This window comes from Lutzomyia longipalpis, chromosome 1, assembly GCF_024334085.1.
Source record: "Lutzomyia longipalpis isolate SR_M1_2022 chromosome 1, ASM2433408v1".
NCBI lineage: Eukaryota > Metazoa > Arthropoda > Insecta > Diptera > Psychodidae > Lutzomyia > Lutzomyia longipalpis.
Window position 1 is genome coordinate 41,476,640 of NC_074707.1, and position 17,079 is coordinate 41,493,718.

Genomic DNA, 17,079 nt, shown 5'->3' on the forward strand with positions numbered 1-17,079 from the left:
TTTTTTCGCCTCAGTGTTTTATCAGAAAATTTTCCGTGTGAGGAAAATTTTCTAGAATGGCTGAATGATCGTGGCGTTGTATTTTACGCGATGCACGCGGGTATGTTTACAAACATCGGGGCTTTGGGGGAATCGCAGAGAGTGATCAAAAGAGAGGATTATGGGTAGTTTATTGGCAAAGCAGAGCCAAGGGGTCAAGCACACTGATCACACCAGCTAAAAGTATTCATTTACGAAGAAGAGATTAAAGCGCACGAAGTTTTCATTCGAAAATCAATTTATTTATAGCTGATGAACTCTTTCATTCTCTTCATCGTTAATTTTTTATTTACTTTGCACAAAAGAAAGAATTAATATTTTAATAATCTGACTTGTTTACCGATCATTTTGGTTTTTGGTGAAATCAGAGACATTTTACTGAATGATGTCAGAGTAAAATGTTCTGGAAATTACTTAAGTGAATAGGAAAATATTAGTTTTATTCTAATTTCTTGTACCGTAAAATTGGGATTATATAGGATCAGTGAGGTGAGTTGAATCAATGAAATCAAATACTTTTCTAGCTACAGATTTTTAAACTCGAAATCTGACCTTTTTCACCCAATTTTATGATTCTTTAAAGTCTCAAAAAAAATCCTTAAAAATAATTAAGAAATCTGAGTAGATAAATAGAAAAATATAGAAAGAGAATTTTTCTTTTCATAATTATCTTCAAAGATAAAGATTTTTAGTTGAAAGTTTTAATTTCGAACCTTAAAAAAATTAAATGAAGAATATTAAAACGTTTTGAAAATTTCCAAATCTAAGTGATAAAGCTCAAATCTTTTATTTTGAGTTTCTAAATTATTTAATAAAAGGTTTAATTTGCAAGAAATTAAAAAAAAATATTCTCTAAAATTTCGTAGTATCTAAGTTAGGTTCTAAATATAGAATACAGAAATATTTAAATATGAAGAATGAATTAATAAAATTTTTTATTAAACCTTTGAGTTTTTTTTATTGTAATTTTGAAGTTTAACATTTATTTTTTTTAATATATTAAATGTTTTTTTATGAAATTTTAAAAGTGATTTTAACGTTAATTTTTTTTCAGTTTCATTTCAAAAAATCATAAGTTGGGCATTTTATTATTATTTGAAAATTCTGAAATATTTCTTCCTAAGTATGATAACAAGATATAGGTACTAACCCACTTTATGAAAATCGGTCAAATCATCTATCTAAATAATAGGACGTCAATGCACCTAATATTCTCCAAATTACAATAAAAATATTCAAAGACAAAATAATTCTTTTATTTATTTTTAATTAAATGAAAAAGAGAAGCAAACTTATTAAAAAAGAAATGACAACGAAAACATTTTAAATATTCATCTCAGTTGGAAAAATTGCGCTAACTGAAACCTCATCAAAACTTGCTTCATCCACCTCTCACTATTCCTTCCCTCTGAAAGCTCTCAGAAACCACTGAAACAATTAAAGAAAAATTATAAACTAATTGGGTAGTAAAAAGTCGGGAAAGTTGGCCTTCAGCGAAAAGTGGGCCACCATTTCTCAGCTTATGAAAAATAATTTCATGAAACTTCCAGTAGCTAAACTACTGAAGGTATATACGAATTGCCAACAAACAATTCTTGCTGTTTGTATATATAAAAGAAACCCCGGAGCGAGAGTTGAAGATCCGGGGTCAGTGACCTGATGTTTTGAATGCAAAAAAAAACACTCTCAGCAATTCCTGTAGGAACTCTCTCGCGCGCGTATTAACTACTTGAATTGATCCTCACGCAGGATTCTTCAATATTCATAAGGCTGATCGTATCTTTTGAGGCGTTTTGTTCGTTCCCCGAAAAAAAAAACCTCTTTCGTGCTGCACAAAGCCCCAAATGGGTGTTATCGTGTCCATCTTGCTCTTGTAAGTGTAATCCGCCTTTGCTTGGTTTTTCGTATATATAGGTATAAATTGAACCCACCGCATGAGAGACATAATATAGAGGGACACAGAAAGAAGGGCAAAAAACGAGGCCCAATTGTTGGGCGTCTGCGGGAATTATCGAGTGCGCGAGAGGAGAAGCGAATTGATGAAAATAGGATAAAATCGTGATGTAATTCAATTTAATTATAAAGACCCCGTGAGTGGCTGTGTGGAGATCTGCGGTAGTGCCTTCGATAAATCTTCTCTCCTCTTCTGCCCCTCTCTCTCCCGTGGCATGGAAAGGTGAGGAAGCTCCGGGAGAAGTCTTAGAAGATTACGCACTTGTGGGCCCCGCGCGATGGAACACGTGTTCTGCATTTAGGGATTATTATTTAAAGGTATATATGCCTTAATTTTTAATTTCAACTCATGCAGATAATAATCCCCCGCTACACATGTGAACCCCGGCATGAGGGGAGCAACGTGTGGGTGGGGCTTTTGGATCAATTTTCATTCCAGCATATCCACCGCATTTCAGCTTCAGCCGTGATGCGAAGTATGAGGGGAGCAAATTCGCTTCTCAAGTATTTGCGATATTGGCAATTTAATCGCGCAATGACTGATGTTGAACATGAGCCTCAATCCGCGCGAGCTTTTCACATCCTCTCACCGTCGAAAGCTTTCTATCCCACCCACTCAAGGTATTCACACGCACACAGAGTGGCTTGGAGTGGGGGTTTTGTGCTCCCCAATTTTGTAATTGCTTTTTTTCCACCCTCCTGTCTTTTCCACGTCGTACCACACGTATACGATGCCCCAGCACGTGAGATTTTCTTCCAAAAATTCGAGTCTCCTGGGCTTCCGCTTTAGCAATGGAGAGACTCTCAGAAAAAAAAATCCACCCATTTTGGATCCCTTCATGCGGAAGCGGCAGGCTTACCCCGCCCTCCCCCAAAAAATGGCTCTGACAGCGGCCAAGAAATTGATGAAATTTCCTGGGTTGGCTGGAGGTGAGATTAATTTGTGTCAAATTCACGATTATTGAATGGAAAAAAGAAATCCCGGGCAAATTGGAGTGAAATTAATTTTGAATGAGGCACCCAATGCCACATACGCACATGTACGTTTCTCATTTCCTGTCGCCTTTTTTCTCCCTTTCACGACAAATTGGGGTAGCATTTCTCCTGACAAGCACCCTCAATCTGGGATTTCCTGTGTGCCACATTCCACCCCTCCCATCCGCATGCTATTTAAATCCAAATGCGTGGTGTCTTATGCGACGCACTTTTTCCCCGCGTCTACGCACTTAATCAATTTCCATTAGGCAGTAAACAATCGTGGGGGTGCAGTCATACAATGCTTTCGTCCCCCAACACCTCGGCAGAGGCATCCAAATTCTTCAGCAGTAACGCCTCCATCAATTATTCATCGTGACGATTCTCCTTCGTGAAATATTCAAAGCAATCACGCACTGCGACCCAAGTATTGCACCATAGAAGCTATATATATATCGTTAAAGTTGAGGGTAATAAAGTAAAAGACGATATAGGCTCTGATAATTTTTCTTCTTCCCAAAAGTAGAAGTTGGCTTACAGTTGGGATTCGTTTGAACAAACTGGTCCTTGTGTGGGACATTAAAAAAACTAATAAGAAATATTCTTTTAGATTTAAAGAAAGTCTGATTTTTTTATTCGATTTTCCGTATCAGATTATTGAATTATCAGCTAAATTATTTTTTTTTATATTTTTGTTAAAATAAAAACTTAGATTGAATTTTAGGCATCTCAGGCAATGGGATTTTATCTGAATGAAAATATCTGAATTTCGTAAAAAGACATCAAAATATTCAACAATACATTTCTTAGTTTCTAATCATAAAAAGACAGATTAAAATGCAAAGATAAATATATAAAAACTGTTAAGATAAATAATAAATATAGCATGGATGGAACAGAATAAAGCGAAAGAACGGTAAGTAAAACTTACGGGCTGTGATTCTTTCTTTGTCAGTGAAATGTGAAATTGACTGAAAATTGAGGATGGGCAAATTTTGAGGAAGGCTTTCTCGCGCACCGAATCACAGCCAACGCGCAGATAATTTGTGAAATGCCTTAATCGTGGGCGTTGGCTGTGATTCGGTACGCGAGAAAGCCTTCCTCAAAATTTGCCCATCCTCAATTTTCAGTCAATTTCACATTTCACTGACAAAGAAAGAATCACAGCCCGTAAGTTTTACTTACCGTTCTTTCGCTTTATTCTGTTCCATCCATGCTATATTTATTATTTATCTTAACAGTTTTTATATATTTATCTTTGCATTTTTATATGTATATATATAATGTATATATCTATGCATTTATATATATTTTACTTTACTTTTATATGTGTATATATGGACTTATGCAACTCAAGATATGACATGTTTACTTTAAAACGCGATATCTCCGGAACGGCTACATAGATTTTCTTCATTTTTGGCATGATGAAAGATATTATAGCCAGCTATAACATATCAAAATTTGAAGCAATTCTATAAAGCGGTGCTCGAGATATTCATCGAAAACTCATCAAAAATTTTGTTTTTGATTTTAGCGCCACTTGCGGTCATTTTTTGAACTCGCGATGTTCCGAGAAGTTGTAGGGCCCGTTAATATCTTTCATTTGAGCCCGAGTTGATCAAAATCGGTCAAGCCATTCTCGAGTTATGGCTGATTTTCGATAAAAAATTGTGGCGGCCATATTGGCTAAACGGCTTGGCCGATTTTCAAAAATGAGGTATCGTTGGAAAGGTCTTGATGGCCCCTACAACATATCAAAATTTCAGCCCTCTAGCTATTACATGGGCTGAGATATAGCGAAAACAAAATTTAGGGGTGTTCCAAAATGGCGGACGGGGGGGTGGGGGGTAAAATTTGACCTCATAATCGGATTTCTTCCACCCGATATATGAACTTTGCCGTTGACCGCAAGTCTCTATCTATTACCGTTTTCGCGCAATATAGTGTTATACTCCGGACGGCCGGACGGACGGAAAAATTTTTGGCGCATACGTTTTTTGAAATGTAGGGACCCTAATTCGTGCTCATCCCAAGTTTGAGCCCGATCTGACGACTTTGCATTTTAGAGTGTACACAGAAGCTGTGCTTCTTTGAAGAAAGAATCACAGCTAAAAACAAAAGACTAAAAAGTAATAAATTTAAACATACAAAGTACTAAATTTAAGTCTAAAAAGTGTTAAGTTCAAGTCCATAAAAGTTGTTCCGTTTTCCTAAAGAGACTCAGATTTTGGAGAAAAAGTTTTATAAATTTCTATTTAATTCAAGCCTAAAAAAGTACTAAATATAAGCATAAAAAATACTAAATTCAAGCCAAAATGGTACTAAATTCAGCCTAAAAAGTATTAAATCAAGCTTTAAAAGTACTAAACTCTAAAAGCTGAAAATAAAGTTATTAAGTTTAGTTCTGAAAGGTTCAGAATGAGAAGAAAAATTCTTTTAAAAACACTTAATTCAAGCCTTAAAAAAAAAGGATACTTCTTTCTTGTTTTTCATATACAGAATCATTAAATCCAAGCTTTGAAGATGCGTTTTATGCTTCTAACCAGGAAATTTGTGAATTTTTAGCTAAATTATTATTTAAGAGTTTACAAACTGGTTTTTGTAGAAAATCTGTTTAGTTTCCCTAAAGAATTTTCGATGATCAGTATGGTTTTTTTTTTATCCGTTTTTAAGTGATGTTAAAAAGGGCTTAAAATGAATGATTTCCTTTTCAAACGCGATACAAATTCAGTTTATTCGAAAAGAACCAAATCATGGAATTAGAATATTCAAAATAATTTCTCTCAGATTTTACAATGTTTTTCTTGTTTTACGATATTCTCAATTTAATTAACACGAATTTCTTATTCTCTGCTTTAAGGAAAATCCACTAAAAATCATATATTTAGTAGAAAATCCCAGAGAAATCCTTTAAGATTACGAACGTACAATCAAAATTAATCCATTCTGAATCTAATTGATTTTTTCCTAACATTAATTCTGTTGCACTTGGGTATGAGTCCTCTGACCAGGCAATTATCAAAGACATTGAGATTGTGCCCTTCGAGTGTGTCTGACGGACGTGGGGTCCACTCAATCACCTATTAGTTCCATCGAATTAGAAGGAGGAGGTGTAGCACAGTGAGAGAGAGAATGCGCTCCAACCTTCGTCTAATTAATTAAGTCAAAGTGGATGAGACAATAAGGAAATTTTCCTCTCAATGGACACACTATGGGAATGCTGTTGCAATTAAATGAGTGGCGGGAGCTTTTATTTGACTTCTTGCGACAGCCAACAAAAAAAAAAGAGAGGCAGCCACCCAGTGTAAGAAAAATATCTCGTTTATGGTAATGGATGCATTAAATGGTCTAGTGAGCGCCTGGCATTGAATTTTTGAACAGTGTGTACCATCCCAAAGCAAATGCCGAGAGAGCAAAAGAGATGGAGGAATTTATTTTGTTGAAATCATTTTTTTTTTGCACCTTTCAGCATATCATCTCTGAGTTTATTTTTCCTGCGGATTATGGAAATTGTTATAAGCATGGAAAAAAATTCAAACAAATATTTTGCCACCGTGGGAGGCAATCCTCCTGGCTGAGTGCTCACACGGGGGTGCTTGGGAGGGGGTTATAGAGGAAAGAAATAATACAATCAATATGTCACTCGCGGTGTCACGCGATATGTATATATGTAGACGTAGAGCCTCGAAGAGCCACCCCGTAAAAGCCACCACCACCCCCAAAAGGAAGCTTTTTTTTTTACAGGCAAGGCGTCGAATTTCACTCGCCGGAATCGGAAGCATTCTTCAGACGCCCCCCGTGCGCGCCTTCCTCTCCCGCCCCCCTCTCCGACACTCACGACGTTCTGGGAGTCAACAACAATTGCGACAGCGTCGGTAAACACAAGTCAGCAACTTCCAACCCCCGGTTCTCTTTGCTCAAAGTTGAAAAGTAAATGTTTCAGCCACTCAATTATTACTTTGCCAACAAAATTTTCGATAACTTGGGGGAAAAGTTTCGGCATTTCATTATAAATCGTCGACATAGCGGGTGAACGCGGAGCGGGCTCACTTTACCCGGGCAACCCCTTTTGTGCCCCCTTCACATGGTGACGGTGAAAAATGCCAAAGAAAAAGGGGTGCCTTCGCAGTGCCTCGGGGTGCTGAAATTCTACAAGAAGAATCGGTGGAAAATGTGGAAAACCCCCGTTGCAAAAAGACGGTGTAGGAATCGATTCTTTCTGCGCAACTTCTAGACGATGATACGGGGATGATTTCATCGTGTTTGAAGTCATCGTTGGAAGGTAAAGAGAATTAATGCCACGAGAATTGTTTATGTGATTAAAATTCAAGACTTTGGTGCTTAATTAATTAAATTATAACTCTTTTCTCGGGCTACAGAGTCCACGTGATTTTTTTGATAGGCACATAATTTTAAAAAATTTCTTTGGGGAAATTCAAAAATTTGAAAATAGGTTCTGTGAAAAGTTTTGCAATATTTTTAAGTAATAAAAGGAATAAATTAAATATTAAAATTTTCAAATGTATTCTAAAGAATTTAATCTAATTAAAGAAATAAAATTGATTAAATGAAATAATAAAATTTTAAATTTAAAAAAAATATATATAAAAAGCTTCGATTACTTTATAGGAACTTTTCAATTTTAAAAGAAATTAATTTATATAAGATTGCAACAGAACTTACCTTTCTTACCTAATTTCCTTATGATTTTCTCATCTCAAAAAAATCTCATTAAGCTTTCACACAAATCGCGAGGAAACGACGGAACCAACAAAATCCAAAAGAAGATCACCTCAAAACCAAGGAAAAAACCCCAAAAAGAGAAAAATTGCCACCTGGACGAAAATAATAACTCATAGTGGATTCAGATGTAAAAATGTTTTGTATTTTAGTAATAATATATATAATATATATATAGTATATAAAGACTATGTAATATATCTACAAACTAATTCTACAAAATACAAAAATTTACATATACAAAAGAAGTTCTCTTCGTATTCTTCATTCTTAATTACATTTAAAATATACTTTTATTATACGTTTCTCCATCTTTTTTGTGATTTTTTTTCAAATATTTTATGGTATTTTTTTCTTTATTTTTATGTGTGTTGTGTGCTTTTTTCTGCATTTCGTGTAATGCCTTTTTTTGCTCTCAGAAGGATCAATGCAGATTTCCATTTTGTTGTTTAATTTGAATTTTTTAAAACATATATTAATGTTAAAAATTCAATTTAAATCAGTTGATCAGTTTGTTTTATTTATCTTTTATTGAGAATTTAAAAAGAAAACAAAGAAATTAATTTTCTTAGGAGAGACAAAAAATGTGTTTTTGTGTCATTATTGCTTTTGACCATCTCATCGGCTATTTATTTTTTATTTTTCATTTTATTCCACATTTCCTCCCAAATATCTTTGCATCTTGATCACACGCTATTTACAAATTTTTTTCAATGAGTTTTTTTTTATTATTATCAACTGGTTGTTGGTTGTTCAAACTGCAGAGAACATCTTTACTGAAATGTCTGTTGTGTGTATGTGTTTGTTTTTTTTCCTATAAGAAGAAAAAAGGGATGGTTGATAGAAAATTAAAACAAAAATAAAAGATCTTAAAATGAAAATATTGAAAAATTATATAAAACTGGCTTCGACAACATTTCTACATTTTAATTATTTTTTTCTTCATTTTTTTACAGCAATATTGTGTGTGTTTTCATCGCCACCATCCTCCATCATATATTAATAATATAACAACAATTTTTTTTCTTCATCATCAGTAATAGGTTTTTTTTTTCTTCATCTCCCTCCTTCATCATCATATTGTAATAATTATTTACTTCTAGAAATATATTCCTAACATGAGGACAAACTATACATTATCTCAAAAATTCTGCGTCTTCTGTTCAAAAGTTTTACACATTAATTTCTTTCATTTTTTTTTTATTTATTTATTATTCAGTCAATGCCCGAGTAATGTATACAAAGATTACAATTTTTTTTTACTCACTCACTCGTCTATACACAAAAATGTTCATCTTCATGTGTTTCGTGTTGTTTTGTTTGCTCAAAAGAGGCCAGAATAGTCGAAAATTGATAATTCCGCCCGTTAAAGTGTGTTTGGTTTCGTGTATCTCCTTCACATACTCTCCTCTCTTACTTCTCTCAATCACATTTTGTGATTTCTCATTATTTGCCTCTTCATCTGTCAGAATTATCTCTCTTCTACAACATTTTCCACGTGACAATTTGTCACATTGGACGTTAACCGAAATTTGGATTAATTTGTTGTGATCAAAAGTGGTCAAAATGAATGTTTCTGGATTTTTAAAAATTCCCCAACTGTCAGAATTCACGTGACAGATGCAACTGTCAACCAGTTGTCAAACTTCTGTCAAATTAAATGTCAAATTGACAGAAAGAAAAATCCACAAACCTTCCATATTTTCCCAACAAAAGAGATAAATTAAAGCAAATCGAGCAAATCTGAAGAACAGCAAAATTTAATGTTTAGGAGATAGAGCATAAGAAAATATGCTGCCAAATGGGAGAAATATTCATCAGAATTTATTCCACCCGCATTAGCATTCATTCAATCCCTATGTTAAAAAAAAGAATAATAATTCAAAGTATTGTGGGATGTTCACATTTTTTTTCGTTTATAAAAAAAATCACAATAATTTACAATAATCGAGAAAATAAAGCAATAATATTACTTAATTTTCTCTCACCTTAAAATATTATATATTACCTCAAAAGCCTATGAATAATAGAGTTATTACAAAATAAAATACATTGTTAAATATTTATATTTTTCTTTTCATGATTTTTTTTTATAGAAACGACAAAAGGCTCAGTTTTTCTTCGTCTTTATACAAAATCATCTCGGAGACTTTCTTGCAAAATATCGAGTGAAGAAAAGTCCAAGATGATCAAAAAATATTCTTTTTTATAAAAAAAAAGATCAACAAATCATTTTAATAAAAGATCTCTTCAGATTTTGCAATGTAGGATATTTACAATAAAAAAAATTAAAGGATTTTTGAAATGGATTGCTATTCCTCAATGGGATTTTGGTCAGGTTTCTCTTGCGCTAAATGATCATTACTGAAATGCTTTTTGGATGGGGTTCCATCTGAACCCCACTTTACGTGTCAAAACATATCATACAAGGGATTGCGTCAGTCTTTAATTTTTCTTTTTTTTTAAATCAAAAAATAAATTTTGAAAAATTAAAAACAGAATTTTTGATTTTTTTTTCTTCAAAAATTTCTTGTGACTCCGAAACGTTTCTTTTGGATACAACCATCGAGTTGCAACCGCATAATTTTTTTTTTAGTATATTTTCCCTTTTTTTAAAAATACATCCATCTCGTTTATTTTTTCTTCATAATTCTTGGTTTCATTTGTTCCAAATCTTTGTGTAAAGTGTTAGTGATTTTTGTTTCTTGTAAGAAGAAACGACAAAACTTCCCTCATCATTTTCTTTAACGTCCTACCATCCTTAAATACAATTTCTTTTTTTTTTTTAGTTAAACACTTAGGTTAATATTTCGTTCATCTATATTTTATTTTATTTGTATTTCTTTTTTTATATTTTTTCTCTATTTTTTTTCTTCATTAATTAAGATCAATTTGTCAATTACACTCTACACATTTAAAGCGATTGTTTCTTGCGTAGAATATTTTTTGTTGTTTTCTCAATTAACTTGTTTTTTTTCATTACTGATTACTATCATTAATTGGATTGGAAATATATAATCCTTAAGATTAGTGTCAAAAATTTTCGACTTTTTTTTTGATTTCTCAACAAGATGAAACAATGCGAAAAGAGATAATTTTTTAAAAGAAATTTTAAAGTTTTTTTTTATAATTTTCCAATTTTTCTTTTGTTTATAGTGTTCAACTAATATATTTATCATTAATGGAGGGTGTTTGAAAGAAAAAAAAATAAATTGGATGGTCATGAATGTTTTTCTTTTTCTTTTCTTAAGAAAGACGGAAATGCAACAAAAAATCCTTTGACCTGACTAGACTTGAAGATTACAACTCTGCTTACAAAAAAAAAACAAACAAACAAGAAAATAAACTTTCTCATGATACCCACGAGAAGACTCATCTCAGCGAGAAGAAGTTCAAAACCACCCCTCCATCCAATTTGCCATCATTCCCCATGAAATATATAAAAAATTACATTCGGGAAAATAAAATAAAGCATTCACAAGATTATGGAAAAAAAAGTTTGCAAAATTGCATAAATGTTTTTTGAATTGCGCATACGCACTGCTACAAATGGTTTGATTGATGAAAATGCATTCACAGTTTGCGCAAAAATTACCAAGTTGGTAAATCCCTAAATAAACTCAAAGCTAGATCCGTCTTAATGTACAGATTTTTATTTATCATTTTTTTTTTAATTTTTCTGCTGTGCTAACCCCTCTGGTTTTTTCTTTACTATTTTTTTGATGAAAATATGGAAAAAATAAGACGACATATTTTATTCGCTTTTATTATCATTTTTTTTACCACCGTCCTTTAATAACAAAAAGAAACATTTACTTCACAGCCTGTTGTAGATACCTGAATATTTTTCGTCTCTAGTTTGAAAAATAATATTATTAGTTTCTTTTTTTTAACCCCAAGTTATTTTTCTTCGTATTTTACGTTTAATGAAAAACTGAAAACTCTGATCCTAACCCTTATTTTCTCTGCTAATCCTGCTTCAATCGGTGTCTTCGCGTCAAAAAAACACACAAAAATAAAAAAAAACATAGCCAACCAATTGAATGTTTTCACAAAATGTTGCAATGTCTTGAAAAACTAACTCCACTGCTCCGCTACCGTTTTTTTAAAGAAAAAAAATCTTTTTGGTGGGAAAAAATATTAATTTTAGTATCTTATGAGATCACTTGATGAAAAATGCTTTTACTTTATTTTCTTTCATTTTTTTGTTTAATTAACATTTAATTTTAAATTAATATTAAAAGGAAAATAATAAATTAGTGTTAGAAATGAACAAAATAAAAATATAAACCTACAAATTATTTTATAGTGATGGGTTAAATAAAATCAAATTGTTAGTTTTCTCACGCGTTCGCAATATCAAAAATGTTTCCTTTAGAATTACTTTTTTTTTTTTAAATTACCTTTTATTTTTCTCAATTTCTAATTCTCAGTCTTAAAATATATGTTTTTTATATAAAGATAATTACTAATATTTACTCAACATTTATGTATTTTTTTTTCATAATTATTACCTCCCTCGATGCTTTGCAGTAAAAAAAAGAAATTTTTTACATTGTGATATTTTTTTTTCAAAGTTCTTTTGCATTCTAAGCCCTAGACGAATTTGAAAAACCGAAAATGAACATTGGAAAATGTGGTTCTGAAACTTTTCGTGGAAATTGCTTGGAGAAAAAGTTCCTAAAAAATGTTTTTGAGTTCGAAAAAATTGCTTAAAATGTGCAACGGTTTGAATGCCAACCAATAAGATAACTGGAAAGCTAACCTGAAGACCTAACATCTTTTTAACGTTGTTAACTGAGCAAATTCTCAATAATTTTTGTCATAAATGCGCCCTTAAAATTTCATTAGAAAATTTGTCGGTAAAATTGAGGTTTTATCTGAGAATTTATATCAGTGTAGTTCAGAATGCAACAATTTTCTTGAATTTTCGGATCTTTGCGATCAGAAAAATGTTACACCCTGTTAATGATTTCCAGATAAAACCCCAAAATTAAATCTCAAAGCCGGATAAACCCCCTAAGATTGAAAGAGCGTTATTCACAATACATACAGTAAGTCCCCCGCATGTAACCAAAATTGGTTTTTAAATTATTGTAGGGGATCATTAAAGGTTCAAAATAAGCGTGGTGATTTCCCGGAAAAGCGCTGGGAAACCTACGAATTTTCCGGTTTTAGGTGTAACCTATATTGATTTATTTCTCAATTTCTAGCAATTGTAGAATATTGCGATTGGCGTCAAATGAAAGCTATATCAATGCTTAATATTATATATTAAAACCATTTTCCAAAATGCACTAGAAGGTGAAAATTCGGAAAGATTTTCCGAACACGCATTTTTCTTTCGCCTCCCATTTCCACAATATTGCATGGGACCACCTGGAACATCCCTCATTTTGTAGCTTTTTTAATCCCCTTTCATTTGGTATAGCACTTGCTGGGGAAATCTGCTGGGAAAACTGTTTTTTTTTTTTTTAGTGATTTTCAATGTTGGAAAAACTCACTATTCGAAGGCTGCAATGTTATACCGGAGCTCACACCGACTTAGCCGATTTAACAATGCAATACAATGTTATACAATGTTATACAATGTTATGACATTGTATAACATTGCAGCCTTCGAATAGTGAGTTTTTCCAACATTGAAAATCACTAAAAAAAAAAAAACAGTTTTCCCAGCAGATTTCCCCAGCAAGTGCTATACCAAATGAAAGGGGATTAAAAAAGCTACAAAATGAGGGATGTTCCAGGTGGTCCCATGCAATATTGTGGAAATGGGAGGCGAAAGAAAAATGCGTGTTCGGAAAATCTTTCCGAATTTTCACCTTCTTGTGCATTTTGGAAAATGGTTTTAATATATAATATTAAGCATTGATATAGCTTTCATTTGACGCCAATCGCAATATTCTACAATTGCTAGAAATTGAGAAATAAATCAATATAGGTTACACCTAAAACCGGAAAATTCGTAGGTTTCCCAGCGCTTTTCCGGGAAATCACCACGCTTATTTTGAACCTTTAATGATCCCCTACAATAATTTAAAAACCAATTTTGGTTACATGCGGGGGACTTACTGTATGTATTGTGAATAACGCTCTTTATGTATTGTGTGCATAGGGTGGTTTGGGTTTAAATGAAAACCGAAAGACAGTTCTTTTTGCGAAAAAGCTACAATTACAATGGTCCCAAAGGCACTAATAACTTCTTTTTTGTTGTGTTTACACTCCATAAAACTCTTGAGCAACCCTTTCAGAACAAAGTGGTAATGAAACACACCGAAAACAATGTCACGTCCTTCAAGAACGATAAATTTAATTGCTGTCTTCGTACGCTGTTTTTTTTTTCAGTAATCAAACATTATTGTCACATTTCAAGCCGCACGGAAAAGTGAGAATGAAAGTGAAGAATTTTTATTTTTTCGAGGAGAGTTTTTTGGTAAAAGCTAAACGTGCTGAAATGTCGTAGGAAAAAAAGGGAAAACACGAATCCCTGGACCTTTTTTGGTCACACTGTTAAATGATTAAAAGAATTTTGTAAAGAAGAAAAAAGCGTGGCAAAGGGAGAAAAATGTGTGGCAGTGTCACAAATGTGTTAAATTTTTCACACAATTTTGCAATATTATATATTTTTTATGCTTCTTAAATAATAAGCACTCGTAAATGCACGAGATCGCGCACGATGGAGAGATTATGTGGTTAAATGGCAATTAATTGTGTGACTTTTTTTTGTCTTCACTGCCAACGTTTTACACGGTGGAGATGGTTGAAAAATTACCATACACCGGGCATCACATAATTCCCAACATAATTCACGTGGTTGTGCAAGGAATAACACGAAGCACATAGTAAAGTAAAGAAAAAAATATATAAGACAATCTTTCGTGATAATTTATTGCAAATTTTGAGCAAGAGAGAGACAGTGAAAAAAAGCCCAGAAAAATAGGGAGTAAAATGAATGAAAAAATGTAAAATTTCAATGGTCAGTGAATGTGTTAAAGTCGCACAGTAGACCCAAAGAGAGGCACAAAATGAAGAAAAAAAAGGTGTCTGTTATCATAAAATTACAATAAAGACTGTCCAATTGTGAAATATGCATTATAATGAGAAAATAAAACTTAAAGACGTTGAATTTTCGTTATGCTATCGCTGCTTAAGAAAAAAACGTACACACAACTCTGGATTTGGTATTCATCTCCAGAGTGCAATAAAGTGTTTTGCATATTAAAATCATTTCCTCTTGCAGACACACAATCCATCATTTTTTTCCTCTTCTCTCCTTTTATCATTGTATTTTCCATTGAAAAACATGCCCAATTCAATCATTCAAAAAGTCATTTTATAAAGAAAGAAAGAAAAAAATCTGCCTACCATTGACATTCAATCTTTGCAATCACGCCATTGATTTTTCTTTTTTTTTAATATTTCTTTTTAGGTAAATCTTCCACGGCCTAAAATCTACTACCTATATATAATATTTTTCTTCTCTTTTCTCATTCATTTTGAATATCTATTTAAATGACATTTTATTGACGAATATTGTGCATAATTTATACCACAAACTAGTGGCTTCATTTGGTATTTTCCCCCCGTCAATGTAAAAAAAAAACTCGCGTCGCCAAAGATTGCTCCAAAGAAGAAGAAAAAAAAAGTCACCGTAAAACAGATTTGAGATGAAAGTGTGTTAAACAAGCGAGATGACATACAAAACGATGCGCTGTGACATAAGGCTTGCTTTACAACTTTGCGTGAAATTTACCAAATTACGAAGACGTCTGTGCGTCACTTTGTTGCTTTTTATTGCAAATTAAAAAATTTTAAATAGAATAATTAAAATGCATTAAAATCAAATTTTTAGCAATGTGATACGGAGGTTTTCTTTCGCGTAATTCAGTCTTCACATTTTGTTGATAACCATTTTACCGTTTTTTTTTACCAAATTACGCCAACGTTTGTGCGTCATTGCTTGTTTTATTTTTAATGTTTTAGAACTTTTAATGTTTAAGAAAACTGCTTTAAAAATCAAAAAAAAATTGAGAGGTGATGCAGTAATTGGCTGCTTTGTGGTGTAAATTAACCATAACCTCACATTTTGGTTAATTTACGAACTTACGTAAACGTATTTACGTGACTGTTTTATAGGTTTTATCTTTATTGTTCAAAACATTTAAATAAAACTGATAAAAATTGAAAAGCCATTGAGGAAAGGCGACTATTGAAATTTTTTTTGTTGTAAATCAACCATAACCTACAAATTTGGTAAGTTTACCTAATTACGTAAATATTTAAAAATCATCTAGTTGTTTTTTTTTGTTGAAATTTTCAAGAAAATTATCTCAAATGAAAATCTGTTATTAAAAGAAAACAAAACCGATTTAAATCAAATTCAATAGTAAATTAAAAAAAAAACACCCGAAAACTTGGTAAACTTTACCAACTTACGCAGCACTTGCACATCACCTCACATGAATTATTTTTTCAGCAGTCTGGAAGGTAAGTTTTTGGAAGTAAAGTTTGGAAGTTAGAAAGAAAAATCGCACTCAAATCCTAGAGAACTTTCCTATTTAAACACCACGTGTAGTTTTTCCTCTATATGTATAATCCTAGCCATTCTAGCTTTTTTTTCTCAACATCAATTACACTACCTATTGTGACGATATATTGTAGGTTTTTTTTAAGCTTCACAATGTTCTGTTTCTTTTTTTCTCATTTTAGGGAAGGTTTGCCGCGGCAAGGAAGGTTTTATGGGGCTTGTGTAAAAGGGGTCTGTTGTGTGCCTTTAATATGCGAATGTGGAGGGCTACAAATCTACTATTTTATTTTTTTTTTTCATTATTTCTTCCTTTCGAATTCATGAATTTGCGATTCCTAAACACTACACTCTCAAAAAAAATTTTCTTTTGCAAAAAAATTTCTTCCACCTCCGTCATTTTTTTCTTCATTTAATATTTAAAGCAATAAGGTTTTTTTTTTGTTTATTCAATAATTGTGTATCAACATCAATTTGAAAATATTTATATTATATATATTTTTGTGTATTTATATATTGTAATATATATCTCTGCACATAAGAGTCAACAATGAATATAATATATATTTAATCATTTTTCTTCTTCATCCTCTTTCTATCCTTATTTAAATGTCAATTTATGTATAGTAAATATAATATGTATTTCACAGAAACCATGAACTCTTATTCTCCATCATTTGCAATTCTGTACATGTCTCGCAATCTTGAACAATTGAGAACCATCCTTTCTCTCTCTCTGCCCCCAGCCCCCGTTCTAGTGCCGGCACCCTAGGGGTGAGGCGGGGGTGGGTTCTGCCCACAGCGATTGAAAATAAAAGTTGGGGCACGTGGTGCTTGCCTCG

At 32.4% G+C, this 17,079-nt stretch overlaps 1 protein-coding gene across 1 annotated transcript in view; it reads right to left on the minus strand.

Annotated features, from left to right (window-relative positions):
* Nucleotides 1–7,833: 7,833 nt before the first annotated feature.
* Nucleotides 7,834–17,079, minus strand: part of LOC129787382 (putative transcription factor SOX-14) — a 43,815-nt gene continuing 34,569 nt past the window's right edge. The window contains exon 4 of the mRNA XM_055822919.1: nt 7,834–8,524. The gene's annotated coding sequence lies outside the window, so the exon portion shown is untranslated. The remainder of the gene's footprint in view (nt 8,525–17,079) is intronic.